The sequence below is a fragment of the Oryctolagus cuniculus genome, unplaced genomic scaffold, assembly GCF_964237555.1.
Source record: "Oryctolagus cuniculus unplaced genomic scaffold, mOryCun1.1 SCAFFOLD_69, whole genome shotgun sequence".
NCBI lineage: Eukaryota > Metazoa > Chordata > Mammalia > Lagomorpha > Leporidae > Oryctolagus > Oryctolagus cuniculus.
In genome coordinates, this window is record NW_027208355.1 from 1 (window position 1) to 15,608 (window position 15,608).

At 47.6% G+C, this 15,608-nt stretch overlaps 2 pseudogenes; both read left to right on the forward strand.

Annotated features, from left to right (window-relative positions):
* Positions 1-6: 6 nt before the first annotated feature.
* LOC127488566 (prothymosin alpha-like) lies at positions 7-4,814 on the forward strand (annotated as a pseudogene).
* A 1,658-nt stretch (positions 4,815-6,472) lies between these two features.
* LOC138848326 (zinc finger protein 496-like) lies at positions 6,473-12,893 on the forward strand (annotated as a pseudogene).
* Positions 12,894-15,608: the final 2,715 nt, after the last annotated feature.

The window sequence follows — 15,608 nt, forward strand, 5'->3', positions numbered from 1 at the left end:
TTGGAAGAGGCTGTCCTTGATATACAGTGGGTTAAGCCACCTGGGATATCAACATTCAAATAGAAGTGCTAGTTTGAGTCTGGGCTATTCTGTTCCAGATTCACCTTCCAGCTAATGCACCTGGGAGAAAAGCACAAGATGTGCCAATACTTGGATCCCTGCTACCCACATGGGAGACCAAAAATGGAATTTCAGGCTCATGGCTTCCACCTGGTCCTTTTTTCTCTCTCTCCCTCTCTATTGCTCTGTCTTTCAAATAAGTAAATCTTAACAAAAATTACAGAAAGTAATAGGGGTTTGGCTGCTGGATACTTTAAGACATGGTTAAAGTCAGAAAGTGGTAGTGTTTTGGTTCTGGTCCAGTTCCCCTTCTCTTCAGTCTCCATTGCAGGATTCCCAGTATGAATGTGATGATCACTTTAGATGTGTTAAGCACATTTTCTGGTCCTATAAAATGCATATATCAGTTCTTCTTTTATCAGGCTTACTTTGAGGATCAAAGAATATAAAACACGTGGAAGTGATTTGAAAAATTAAAAACACCATGACTATGGGATTATCACTTTAAGAGACAGAATCTGCTAGAGGCATCAATGTCTCTGCTAGGCTTTGATATCCACACATAAACATCAGGGTTTTTTCACCAACGTGCCATGATTTTGTTGTAGGTTCACTGGATTCTTTGATATCACTAGGGAATTTCATAACTAAACCTAAAATAAAGGACAAGGAAATGAAATAAAGTGTGTTACTCATGCTAAAAGTTAATACTGATCTTACAGCAGAGTATTCTTCCAGAAAGTTTATTACACAAAGAGAGGAGCACAGCAACCTTTTGGGATAAGTAAAGGTCAACAAAGAAAGCATATTGGGATGTGACTTTTCCAAAGTTAAAATGTCTTTGCGGGTCAGATGCAAGTGGGATATCTAAGAAACGTGTTTAAATAGATTTCTCAATCACTCCCTTGCAACACATAAGAGTTTTCACTCCCCAGCACTTATATACCAGCTAAACTCTTCTCATGTCCCCTTCAAGCATCTAACATCTCCAACTTGTTTCTTGTCATCCATGTCACCTGAGTTTATGCAAATCTCTGTAAAGTTTAAAAAATTGAAAGCTCTTTTTAACCCAGCAAAGACAAAGCAGAGTCTTCCATCAGTATCAGTAGGATATTGGTTCCAGAACATCCCCTTGCCCTCACCACAACTTCTGAAAATCCATGGATTTTCAAATTTCTTAATTAGCATATCTTTGTATATGTGCATGATCCTGTATGTTTACATTATTTCTAGATTATGTATAATAATTTACAATGCAAATACTATGTAATTGCCATAATATATTGTTTAGGGAATAAATGACAAGAGAAAACTATCTGTACATAAGCAGAGCAGACATGGTTTTTCTTTTCAAATGTATTTTTCTATGGTTGATTGAATGCATGGGTGTAGAATTCACGGATGAGGATTGACTGCATTTTCTTTCTTCTAAAAACTATCAAGGAGAGTAAAATAAATTCAGGGATCTGTACACCCTATAGAAAATAAGGGGTTCTGACTGGCCGCTCTGAAAAGCATTGTTTCCAGGTCCAGCTCCCCGCTGCCGCAGCCACCTCCGCAGCAGCGGTTCCAGCAGCTTTGTCGCCAGAGTCCCCGAACTCTCGCTTTCTCTCAAGTCTGCCGCATCAGATCACCAGCATGCCCCACGATGTCAGACGCGACCATGGACACTAGCTCTGAGGTCGCCACCAAGGACTTAAGAAGGAATTTGTGGAGGAGACGGAGAATGGGAGAGACGCCCCTGCCAAAGGCAACGCTAATGAGGAGAAGGGGAGCAGGAGGCCGACAACAAAGTAGATGAAGAGGAAGAAGGTGGAGAGGAACAGGAGGAAGAGGGCAGGGCGATGGTGAGGAAGAGGATGGAGGTGAAGATGAGGAGGCCCAGGCAGTTACATGCAAGCAGGCAGCTGAAGATGATGAGGAGGACGATGTTGACTCCAAGAAGCAGAAGACTGATGAGGATGACTGGACAGCAAAAAAGGAAAAGTTAAACTAAAAAAATAGGCTCACTAGGCTAATCCTCTGCCTGAGGCGCCAGCACACCAGTTTCTAGTCCCAGTTGCTCCTCTTCCAGTCTAGCTCTGTGCTGTGGTCCGGGAGTGCAGTGGAGGATGGCCCAAGTTTTGGGGCCCTGCACCCGCATGGGAAACCAGGAGAAGCACCTGGCTCCTGGCTTCGGATCAGCGCGGTGCCATTGGAGAGTGAACGAGCATCAAAAGGAAGACCTTTCTCTCTGTCTCTCTCTCTCACTGTCCACTCTGCCTGTCAAAAAAAAAAAAAAAAAAAAAAAACTAAAAAAAAAAAAAAATCAAGGCTGCCATGACCTATTCCCTCGCTTTCCATCTCAAAATCTAACGTGGTCACCTCCGAGAGGATGCCGCCCCCGCGGCAGCGCCACCTGCAGGCTTCATGCCCTCTCTCCACCCAACCAAATCCGGGGAATGTGCAACAGGGGAGGAAAAGAACCTAAACTTCCAGGCCCTGCTTTTCTTCTTAAAAGTACTTTAAAAAGGAAAATTTGTTTGTATTCTTATTTACATTTTATATTTTTGTACATATTGTTGGGGGTCACCCACTTTTATGATCTCGGGATATCCAAACCAGCCTTCGGAGCATTTTCTGTCTTACTTCTGACTTTACTTGTGGTGTGACCATGTTCATTATAATCTCAAAGGAGGAAGAAAAAAAAAAACTTGTAAAAAAAAGCAAAAACAACAAAAAAAAATTTATTCAGAGCATTCCAATAACTTTTTGAGTATGTACTTAGCTGTACTATAAGTAGTTGGTTTGTATGAGATGGTTAAAAAGGCCAAAGATAAAAGGTTTCTTTTTCTCCTTTTTTTGTCTATGAAGTTGCTGTTTATTATTTTTTTTTGGTCTGTTTAATGTATGTGTGAAACAATGAAACATAAAGAAAAGATCCTAAAATGTGCAAGAGAGAAACGTCAGATTACTCTCAGAGGATCTCCAATCAGACTCACAGCTGACTTCTCATCAGAAACCCTACAAGCTAGGAGGGAATGGCGAGACATAGCACAGGTGCTAAGAGAGAAAAATTGCCAGCCCAGAATATTATATCCTGCCAAGCTCTCATTTGTGAGTGAAGGTGAAATAAAGACCTTTCATAGCAAACAGAAATTGAAACACTTTGTGGCCACTCGTCCGGCCCTGGAAAAGATACTTAAAGATGTGCTACACTCAGAAACACAGAAACACGGCCATCAATATGAAAGAAGGGAAAGGAAGAACACCTACCAGTAAAAGAGCATGGGAAGCTCAAAGCATATACTAGAAAATATTTCCGGGAAAATGGCAGGGCAAAGTCACTACGTATCAATAGTCACATTGAACATTAATGGTCTGAATTCTTCAGGCTGACTGGCTCAAAGAACACAACCCAACTATTTGTTGCCTACAAGAAACACATCTCTCTAACAAAGAGGCATGCAGACTGAAAGTGAAAGGTTGGAAAAAGATATTCCATGCCAACAGAAACCAAAAAAAAGCAGGTGTAGCCATATTAATATCAGACAAAATAAACTTTAATACAAAAACTGTTAAGAGAGACAAAGAGGGACACTATATAATGATTAAGGGTTCAATTCAACAGGAAGATGTAACTATTATAAATGTATATGCACCTAATTACAGGGCACCGGTCTGTTTAAAAGATATGTTAAGGGACTTAAAGGGAGATTTAGATTCCAATACAATAGTACTGGGGGACTTCAATACTCCACTCTCAGAAATAGACAGATCATCCGGACAGAAGATCAACAAGGAAACAGCAGATTTAATTGACACTATTGCCCAAATGGATCTAACAGATATCTACAGAACTTTCAACCCTACATCTACAGACTTCACATTCTTCTCAGCAGTGCATGGAACCTTCTCTAGGATTGACCACATACTAGGCCATAAAGCAAGTCTCAGCAAATTTAAAAGAATTAGAATCATACCATGCAGCTTCTCAGACCACAGCAGGATGAAGCTGGAAATTAGCAACTCAGGAAACCCCAGAAAGTATGCAAACACATGGAGACTGAACAACATGCTCCTGAATGAACACTGGGTCATTCAAGAAATCAAAAGAGAAATCAAAAACTTTCTGGAAGTAAATGAAGACAACAACACAACATATCAAAACTTATAGGATACAGCAAAAGCAGTATTGAGAGGCAAATTTATAGCAATAGGTGCCTATACCAAGAAATTGGAAAGGTACCAAATAAATGAGCTTTCAGCGCACCTCAAGGACCTAGAAAAACTGCAGCAAACCAAACCCAAATCTAGTAGGAGAAGAGAAATAATTAAAACCAGAGAAGAAATTAACAGGATTGAATCCAAAAAAACATTACAAAAAATCAGCCAAGCGAGAAGCTGGTTTTTTGAAAAAATAAACAAAATTGACACCCCATTGGCCCAACTAACTAAAAAAAGAAGAGAAAAGACCCAAATCCATAAAATCAGAGATGAAAAAGGAAACGTAACAACAGACACCACAGAAATAAAAAGAATCATCAGAAATTACTACAAGGACCTGTATGCCAGCAAACAGGAAAACCTATCAGAAATGGATAGATTCCTGGACACATGCAATCTACCAAAATTGAACCATGAAGACATCGAAAACCTAAATAGACCCATAACTGAAACAGAAATTGAAACAGTAATAAAGGCCCTCCCAACAAAGAAAAGCCCAGGACCAGATGGATTCACTGCTGAATTCTACCAGACATTTAAAGAAGAACTAATCCCATTTCTTCTCAAACTATTCAGAACAATTGAAAAAGAGGGAATCCTCCCAAATTCTTTCTATGAAGCCAGCATCACCTTAATCCCTAAGCCAGAGAAAGATGCAGCACTGAAAGAAAATTACAGACCAATATCCCTGATGAACATAGACGCAAAAATCCTCAATAAAATTCTGGCCAATAGAATACAACAACACATCAGGAAAATCATCCACCCAGACCAAGTGGGATTCATCCCTGGTATGCAGGGATGGTTCAACATTCGCAAATCAATCAATGTGATTCACCACATTAACAGACTGCAGAAGAAAAACCATATGATTATCTCAATTGATGCAGAGAAAGCATTTGATAAAATTCAACACCCTTTCATGATGAAAACTCTAAGCAAATTGGGTATAGAAGGAACATTCCTCAATATAATCAAAGCAATTTATAAAAAACCCACAGCCAGCATCCTATTGAATGGGGAAAAGTTGGAAGCATTTCCACTGAAATCTGGCACCAGGCAGGGATGCCCACTCTCACCACTGCTATTTAACATAGTTCTGGAAGTTTTAGCCAGAGCCATCAGACAAGAAAAAGAAATCAAAGGAATACAAATCAAGAAGGAAGAAGTCAAACTATCCCTCTTTGCAGACAATATGATTCTGTACTTAGAGGATCCAAAGAACTCTACTAAGAGACTATTGGAACTCATAGAGGAGTTTGGCAAAGTGGCAGGATATAAAATCAATGCACAAAAATCAACAGCCTTTGTATACACAAGCAATGCCATGACTGAGAAAGAACTGCTAAGATCAATGTTGTCCAACAAGAAACTGGAATTTTATTTTGCTGAATTGTTCTTTAGAACAAAAAAGGAAAGAAAGAAAGAAAGAAAGAAAGAAAGAAAGAAAGAAAGAAAGAAAGAAAGAAAGACAGACAGACAAGGGGTTCTAAAATGCCTAGCTGAAAACTGACCTCTTCAAAACAATATGTGTAGCTTGTCCCTTGTGTGATCAATTTGTTCTGCCTTCTCTGTGTTTCCTAGCATCAAAACCTTAAGCATGAATGAGTATTTGAAATAGTAAAGAAACTGATGCCTCACATAAGAGTACCTTGGTTCAATATCCTGCTCTGGCCCTTGGCTCCAGTTTCCTGCTAATGCAGACCCTGAGAGACAGGAGTTTTGTTCCTGAGGTGAATCAGAATGCCGGCACTGTGGCAGAACAGGTTAAAACCCTGATCTGCACTGCACTGCTGATATCCCATATTGGCACCTGTTTCAGTCTTAGCTGATCCACTTCCAATCCAGCTCCCTGCTAGTACACCTGGGAAAGCAACAGAAGATGGCCTAAGTCCCTAGGCCCCTGCACCCAGGTGGGAGACCTGGAAGAAGCTCCTGGCTCCTGGCTTCAGATCATCTCAGCTCTGGCTGTTGCGGCCATTTGGGGAGTGAACCAGCAGAAGGAAGACCTTTCTCTGTCTCTACCATGTTGTAACTCTGTCTTTCAAATAAGAGAAAATAAAAAAAGAATGTGGGCACTTTCCATCTCTCTGTCTCACTCTGACTCTGCCCCTCAAAAAAATATATATAGTAAGAGATATCCAAATAATCATTAAGTATACCAGATCAAAACACTTAGTTGAACTCCTGACTCTTTGAGAATTTCATGGCGAAGGTGAGTAAGACAGGAGCAATCAAGAGTTACACACAACTTTCTGTCTCCTGAATTCCAGGTGTTGATTATAACTTGGAGGAAATTGTTCTTACCAAAAATTTTTTAAAAAGAAAAGAAAATCTATCACCTAATCGAAATTAAATTATGTACTCACAAATGGCATAATAAAAATGTGAAGTTGCATATAAAATCAAGAAAAGAACCTATATTGAACATTTTTACTGAAACTTCATGTGTGCCTGTATGTGTATAGTGTATGTGTGTGAGAGAGAGGCAGAAAAGGAGATTGCCAAATAGCATTAAAATTCCAAAGTTATATTTTGTTAAAGTAATTGTGAATACTTAACGTTTTTACTATATTCATCCTGGGAATATATTGTAAAACCTACTCCACAGACAGGTAATATTGGACTTTTTCTATTGCCATGGTTTAATCCACTTGTGAATTTAAAACTTAAATCCTTTATAGATTCAGTTCCTTTAAAATGCTAATCACAGAAAGGATTTTTATTTCATTTTTGGCATAGTATTAATAATACTTCTCTCTAGATACTATATTCCATTTTATTTCTACTGCAATTTCACAGTAATTTTATTCTCTTAATATTGTTAGGATCCAGCCTATTTTCAGTAATGCTATCAACACAAAGTGAAAAGGCACTCTAAGAAAAGAAAAAGAATTATAATGAAATTTTATAAAAACTTTTCCTCTTTGCTTTAAAAAGCTGCACTCAAGAGTAGTTTTTACATTTGAGGTTTCATCTGTAACTCAAAAGTATTGATTCTTTCATTAGAAAGATGTTCTCTGCTATGACAGACAGCCCAAATGAATGAAAATACAGTACATATATTTTTTCCCCTTTTCGGAAAAGTCTCATCACTGATCCTGGGTCCTTCATGTCCAAACACCAAGTACCTTGGTTTAAAGTTACATAAAGCATCTCTACAGAATTATTCCACACAAGATTCTGTTTTAGAAAACTGAAAGAATTAGAAACCTCTCAATAACAATGCTTGCCATGAAATATTTATTAAGTGCTTCCTGAATTCCAATCACTATGTCATAGACTACAGATAAAATGGTCAGAAAAATGCATGCTTCCTAATTTCTTCAGCATCTGCTCTTGCAAGATCATAAAAGACAATAATATGGATGATAACATTAGTGCTTTGGGGATTACCTATTGGAGTAAAGAGAATCTTTTCTTAAATATCTAATGACCCAGCTTCTAGGTCCAATTACCAACAATTAAATTATCAAATGTTAAATAAAATTTAAAACACCTCAATATTTCCCAGTGGTCCAAATAAAATAAGCCTCTGACATGACAGCTGATGATATTTTTAATTGTTTGGTTTGTTATGTTTTGTTATTTCCCTATTATATCCTTACATGCAATATTTCTAGTAAAATAATAATGATATACATTGATGAGAATGTGTTGAACAGAAGATGGTAAAATTTTTGTAATGACTTTAAAGACAATTTCACTGCCATGCTGGGACAGTCACAAGAAGGCTGCTGTGACCAGGGCAGGGGCCTCGGCCCAGCTCGACCCTGCAGGGCCCTCTGTACACCTGTCAAGGACACCTGGGGGAGGCTGGTCCAGAGGGCAGCAGGTGCTGGCTGACAGACCATGTGTAGGAGTGGGTTTTGAGCTGGGTGCTTGTGGAGAGGCTGGAAGGGTCTGGGCTGTGTCCTAGAAAATCTGTGTTGCTGTGAATGCATGGGCAAGGGCTCTGGGTCAGGGGAAGCTCCATCCTCGGGGGCCAACCTCAGGTGCCTGTGTGGTGAGAACAGGTTGTTGGTGGATATGTGGGTGGGTGAGGCCTGGTCACATGGGGGAGGGATTGAGCGGGGGGGTGCCCCAATCCGTGCCCTGTGGAAGGCAGAACTTGTGGGTGATGAACATGAGACAAGGGGAGGGATTTGTGATGGAGTTGTTACTCAGAAGGGAAGCAGAGCCTGAAGATCTGGAACATTCTCAGGCTGTCTGTGTTAAGGAGAATGAGAGTGGCAGTTCAGGAGACAGCTGATAAGGTGTGGCCCTGTGAGTGTGCATTAGAAAGGCAGAGAGAGAGAGAGACTGACTGACTCCATCAGCTGGTTTACTCCACAAATGTCCCCAAGACCCTGTGCTGTTCCTCCCGGGACAGCTCCAGTGCAAGAGTCCCTGACTGGTGGAGTCACTGCCCTGGACGCAGCCTGGGACACTCAGGGATGTCCCAGCTGGGACACTGAGCTGCCATGGGGGCAGGTCCACCCAAAGCCACACCCTGACCTCTGTATGAGGTCCCAGGAGGTGGGACCAGAACCTTCCACCCCAGGAGGTCCCTGAGCCGAGAAGCAGGCCCTCACCAGATGATGCCTGGCTCACCTTGGCCCTGGTTACATGTCTGTCCATGGTGTGCTGTCTGCCCTTGACCCAAGCCTGCCCTGTGGTTTCAGAGCCGGGCTTCTCCCTTCAAGGACATGATCCTGTGCTTCTCTGAAGAGGACTGGCCCCTCCTGAACCCTGGCCAGACTGGCTTCTATGGAGAGTTCGTCATTGGGGAGGACTGCGGAGTCTCCATGACCCCAAGTAAGACCCAGCTCCCAGATGGCGGCCTGGGGTCCCTGCCAGGGTCTCCCCTCCCAAGTGAGACTGTGCACCCAGAATGGGGGCTGGGGTCCCTACCCTCTGTAATAGCAGGAGACTGGAGGTGTATTCAGGTCTGTGCCTGGTTGTCCAAAGCAAATGTCGCCCTGGTCCCTGCCTGCCATTTTGACACCGGTGGCTCAGGCTTCCCGGGCTGTCTGTCACCAGAGGCCCAGCATCACTATCTGCTTCTGGCTTCACACCTGCTGACCCTGAAGGCCCTGGCCCTGGCCCTGCCCCTCAGGGGTTCCTGCTCACCACACACCTCCCCCCCTCCACTCAGCTTCTTGGACTCTGAGCCTGGCTGTGCGGGCCACCTTGGGAGCCACTCAATGGGGTGCCTTGCCTTCCCCTGGGGCAGATGACCCAGCTGCCCTGCTGGGCCCCTTCCAGGGAGAGGAGAGTGAGCTGCTGCTGGAGCTACTGGAGCTCCAGGGGAAGGAAGCACTGCAGGCCTCCTTGACTGGTCAGTGAAGGCACCAAAATTGGGTGAACAGAGAGGGCAGAGCCAGGCTGTTCCCAGGCTGTCTGTGCAGCCTCATGCATTGTCTGGGTACTGATGTCCTGCCCTGTCCCCATCGTTGTCTGGATACTGACACCCTGTCCTGTCCCTGTCCCTCATTTTAACTGAGCCATGCTGGGGCCAGGTGTCCCTCAGGTACCCACCCTGAGCCTGGTGCATGCTAGGGCTCAGGCAGTTCCTCTGTGCCCGGGGCCTGCAGTGCTGGGGCTGGGAAGTCAGCACCTTGGGGACAGCATGGGTGGGGTCCTCAGCATCAGTGCCCCCTGTTGATGAGACTCAAAGGTACCCCGGCGCACATGGGCTTGGGTACCCTGGCCTGCCTGCAAAGGCTGTGAGGCCAGCAGCCACGCTGTGGTGCGTCCCACCCTGCAAATTCCATCCTGGCCCTGCAGTCCCCCCATCCCAGCCATCCCAAGTCCCCACCTCCTCCCACCCTGTCCAGCTGGGTTTTCACAGCCCTGTAGGGAAAGCACTTCAGGGCAAGGGAGGGCCTGCTCCACTCTTGCCACCAAGGGAGTTAGGGCAGACCAGGATCAGTACTGATCCTTTCAAAAGCTTTATTTTTGCAAAGTTATATTTATTTATTCATTCTTTTGAAAGACAGAGATTTGGGGCTAGCCTTGTGGCAAAGCAGGTAAAGGAACTGCCCTGCAACATGTCCCAGCTGCTTGCTCCACTTCTGATCCAGCTCTCTGCTAGTGGCCTGAGAAAGCAGTGGAAGGTGGCGCGGGTGCTTGGGCCCTTGCACCCACATGGGAGACCCAGAAGAAGCTCCTGGCTGCTGCCTGGCACAGTCCAAGCCATCTTGAACATTTGGGGAATGACCAGCAGATGGAAGATCTCCCTGTCTTTTCCCCTTTGTAACTCTGCCTTTCAAATAAAATATAAATCTTTTTAAAAAGGAAGAGAGAAACAAAGGCAGAGTTTGACAGAAAGAGAGGAGGCTCATCCATCAGCCGGTTCACTCCCCAAGGACTGTACCAACCAGGTTTGCACCAAGCTGAAACCAGCAGCCTGGAACTCCACCCAGGTCTGCCATGTGGAAGCCAGGGGTCCAAGCACCTGGACCCTACTCCCCTGCTTTCCAGGAGCATTAGCAGGGAGCTGGATGAGAAGTAGAGCAGCCAGCACTGGAACCAGTGCTCATAAGGGATGCCAGGACTACAGCCGTGCCTAAACCTTCTGTGCCACAGTGCCAGCCCCTCTTGCTGGCTCTAGACCCATCCTCGTGGTGCAGGCCCCTTCTTCCTTCAAGCTCACTCATTCAGTGACACTGAGTGGCTCCTGGGGCTGCCCTCAGCTCACAGCCTGGCTCCTGGCACACCCCCAGTGCCAGACACACAATTTTCCCCTTTTCCCCTAGAATGACCTCCTAGCCTTCCAGCTGTTTGAGGTGGAAGAAAGAAAGAAACAGGATGAGCTGAGGTGCTGGAGTCCCAGGCCTTCCAGCAAACGGCGCTCCTTCCAAGAACCCACCAATTTACAGCAGGGCTTGGAGCACAGAGTTGCAAATGGTGCACACACAGACACACACTTGTGTGGCATGACAATAGAGCCGCATGGCTGCTGGGCTGAGACTGGGCTGGGACTGGGGGGACGGGCTGTGATGGGCCAAGTGAGCTGTGACTGGACTGTGATGGGGAGCTGTGCTCTGCATCAGGGTCAGGCACCTTCCTGGACCCCCTTGGGACCTCCCACTGGGGAAAACAGGAGGTGTTTATGGTGTGCACATGGTACCACCGTACACAGAGAAGTGCAGGCCCCGAGCTTGGAGGGGCCTCTGTGGCCAGAGGGGAGGGAAGAGAGAAGGGCACAGCATCTGGACCGTGACGGCTGCTTCACGGCTCTACCTGTGGTCCCTGCAGGGCCAGCCAGGACCGAGATCATCCAGGAGCACTGCAGGAACCGGTGTCTCTGGACTTTGAGCCAGGCCTTCTGGGTAGGGATCTCAGGGGCTGGCGGCACCCCTGACCAGCTTGGTTTCCTGTAGCTGGAGGCAGACCATAGGTTCTGGAGAGCAGTCTGGAGGAGGAGGAGGAGGAGGTGACCATCAAAATCATGTGGTCCAGCTCTGGGGACAAGGACTCCCAGCTCAGCCCCTGTGGGCTGCAGCCCTTCCGGGGCATGAGGAGATGGGGGGTGAGGTGCCTGCCTCCAGGAAGGTCTACTTGTGCCCCATGTGTGGGAAGGCCTTCCACTGGAGGGTCAACTTTGTACAGCACCTGCACAGCTGCCGGGACTGGGAAAAGCCACGCGTGTGTGGCATGTGTGGGGAGCTGTTCAGTGAAGGTGAGGACCTGGACAGCCACCAGGAGGCCCAGGAGGCCCAGGAGGCCCAGAAGCCCTACAGGTGCAGCTCCTGTGGAAAGAGCTTCTGCCTCAACTCCCACCTGCTATCACACCAGCAGATCCACCGGCAGCCCAGCAGACTGGAGCCAGAGAAGCAGAGTGAGGTGGGACTGGGCTTCCAGCACTGGGAGCCTCTGGCTAGGCACCGCAGCCACACACACCAAAAGGATGCAAGGCAGCCCTTCCAGAGCCGCTACTGCATCAAGAGCTTTGGGCAGAACTAGACCTCTTCTGCCATGAGCACGTGCACATGAAGAGGTGCTCCAAGCAGGCCCAGAAATCCTACTGAGGGCTGCTGCCCAGCCCCATGCACCTCCTGCCCCTCGCGCCGGGGCTGTGTCCAGCCCCACCTGCTGCCACGGTAGCCCCATGAGAGCCTAATCCATCTCAAGCCCCTGCACATGGTTGGCCCAGCTGGCAGAGGGCCGGTCTCCATCCAGGGACCACTGGGTCACCAACCAGTCCTCAGCATTCACCCTCCCATCTTGCCCTGAGCACGGACCCCAGGGTCCAGGCTGGCTGCTGTCCATGCCCCTCTGGTTGGTTGGGGAGTGGACCGGTGCACAGCACAACCTGTATCCAAGGCAGCTGCAGGCCTGATGGCGGGGGTGGGTTGGCAGTCCTATGGTGGGAGCTAAGGGTGCTCAGGGCTGGGAAACCACTGTGGTCCCTTTGGATGTGTGGGGGGGAGTGGGGCTCCTCAGGAAGGCAAATCTCTCCTTTTTAACTGTTGTGCCTCTGCCCCAGAATGCCCTTTTCTCTGCCCAGATGCCCTTGGTAAACATTTGAGTGGGAAGCTGAGCTGTGGTCTTTGACAGGAACTTAGAGCCCTCTTTGCCCTCTGTCCTGTCCAGGAACTGAATCCTCAGTGAGGGCATTGGCCTGGGGCACCTGGCCCCCAACTGAGGCTTGTCTGAAATCCTACTCTGCCTGGTCATCAGCAGGGTTCCCTGGTGGGCTCTGCACCTTGGGTGCTTGGAGCAGCAGGAATGTCTGTTACAATTCCCAAGGCTGCAAGTCTGGGGGCAACCTGTTGGCCAGGCTGGACCCTCCTGGAGGGCTGTAGGGAAGATTCTGCCCCAGCTTCCAGGGCCTTCCTGGCAGGTATGGCTGTTCCTGGTTGTGGTGCTCTGAGTCTGTCTGCTGATTTCCCTTCTCAGAAAGACATAAGTCACTGTTCCCATTCGAAATTGTCTACACCTGCAGTCACTGGGCACAGGTGCAGGACACACATCTGCTCACACCTGCACTGCTGCCCTCCCTCCTGAGCCTGTTGGAGCAGGATTCAGACCACAGGGCCTGCCTCCTTGGCTGGCATCCCCTGCAGGGGGCTGTGGACCAGGCATAGCCAGCCACGGGCAGTGAGGCTGAGCACCAGGAGCTGGTGCTGCTGCTCCCAGGAGGCAGCTGTGTCAGCTCCACTCCAGTGAGAAGGCCTGGGGGCTATGCAGCTGATCCGGGGTGCTGAGGTCAGGTGGGTGTTCCTGTGTCAGGCCCACCGCTGGGCAGCAGGCTGGGTGAAGGTGCCCAGTGTGACCCCTGTCACTTCATATAAAGAGGCCTCTGCCTCACACCCAATCAGTTACAAGGATTTGTAGCCACAGTGACTGCTGGGTAGTGGACCCACTAGCCTAGGAACAGGAAGCATGGTCCAACCCTTCGGCCTACTGAGGCCCTTGGTTTCTAGTCATCTGGGATGGGGACGCCCCCACGCAGAAGTGGGGCCCTCTGTGAAGTCCACCTTATGACATGCCCAGCCTGGCCCGTGGTTGCCCAGCACGTCCTTGGCCTCAGGAAGGTCATTTCCCCTGGGGCTGCAGACACTTGGCTGGGAGAAGAGCCCTCTGCTCTCTGGTCAGTGTCTTGTCTGCAAGTCAGGTTTTGTGACAGATTGGAGCCCAGAGGAGGCAGTCCCACCCTCCAGGTCTGTCAGGGACCCCAGCTGTGATTCAGAGCCAGGTACCTGGTGGCAGGAAGACCGCGGCCTGTGTCTGGAGAGCCTGCGGGGCCAGGGCATGGCCAGGGGCTTCTCTGAGAGAAGCTGTGGCCCCCAGCCACCAGGCCCAAGGGTGCTGGAGCAGAAGTATCTGCCTCCCCTTGGCCACTGGCATTTCTGGCCTCAGCTGAGGTGGGTAAAATACACAAGGTATTTGTGAGGCAGCTGAAGAAGTGCCTGCAGACAGATTATTTAGGGCTGGGGGTCGTTGTGGCATAACAAGTTAAGACACAGCTGGCAACACCAGCATCCACATGGGAAACCTGGCTGGAATTCCGCACTCCTGGCTTTGCCGGGCCCAGCCCTGGCTGTTGCAGCTATTTGGGGAGCGAACTAGTGGATGGAAGATCTCTTTCCCTCTCTCGGTAACTTTCAAGTAAATTAAATAAACCTTTACAAAAAAGCAGCAATGTTTTTATTTTTATTTTTTAAAGATTTACTTATTAATTTGAAAGTATAATTACAGAGAGAGAGGTCTTACATCTGCTGGTTCACTCCCCAATTGGTTGCAATGGCTGGAGTTGCACTGAACCAAAACCAGGAGCTTCCTTTGGGTCTCCCACGCGGGTGCAGGGGCCCAAGACTTCAGCCATGTTCCACTGCTTTCTCATACCAAAACGGAGACCTGGATCAGAAGTGGAGCAGCCGGGAATTGAAACCAGCACCCATATGGGATGCCAGCACTGTGGGTGTGGCAGTTTTACCCTCTAGGCCAAAGTGCTGGCCCCAGCAACAATGTTTTAAAATAAATTAAAAATAATGATCTTTTTGAAAGGCAAAGTGAGTGAGAGATCTATCTGCTGATTTCCCCATATGTTTGCAACAACTAGGGCTGGGCCAGGCAGGAGTCAGGAGCCCAGAACTTTATCCAGATCTCCTGTGTGGGTGGCAGGGACCCAAGCAATTGAGTGAGCATCCGTTACCTCTCAGGTTGCACTAACAGGGAGCCAGATGGGAAGAAGCGTAGCACACCAATATGGCATTCAGGTGTCCCAAGCAATGGCCTACCCCACAGCACCCCAACATGCACACCCTGAATGTCTCTCTATAAAAGAGGTTATTCAGTGACCAACACCTGCAAAGATGTTCAAGTTCTTGAGTAATCAGGGACACTCAGATGGAGCCTGAAAGCACAGAGCAGTCAGGCAATCACAATGGAAATGACAGCACCATGTTGGCAGGGACACCGGCATGCAAGGGAGCTTGTGCTGTGGGTGTGAAATGCTGCAAGCATTCCAGGAACCCGGCAGTGTCTCCCAAGGCTGTAGAGATGCAGCTTCAATGCCATCGCTCCTCCACTACATAGATACCTGACAGATCTGTGCCACGTCACCAAAACCTGTGCCAGAGTTTAAATACCAGCACTCAGAGCCCCTACTGGAAAACACTGCCATGTGCCTGATGGTGAATACTCACACAATGATTCTACGCTGACAAAGCTGAGACACAGCAAAGTGCAAGAAGACAAGTTCAAGTCAGCCTTTGGAATCTGAAAGGCCAGGTAGAGTCCCTGCCCTCCGACATCATTTAAAGCAAGTGTCAGGTGTCAGTTGACCCTCTGTGTGTTAGCACTGGTGCCTGAGGCCCTGGGATTTCCCTCAAGTGTGCCTAGCATCTGCA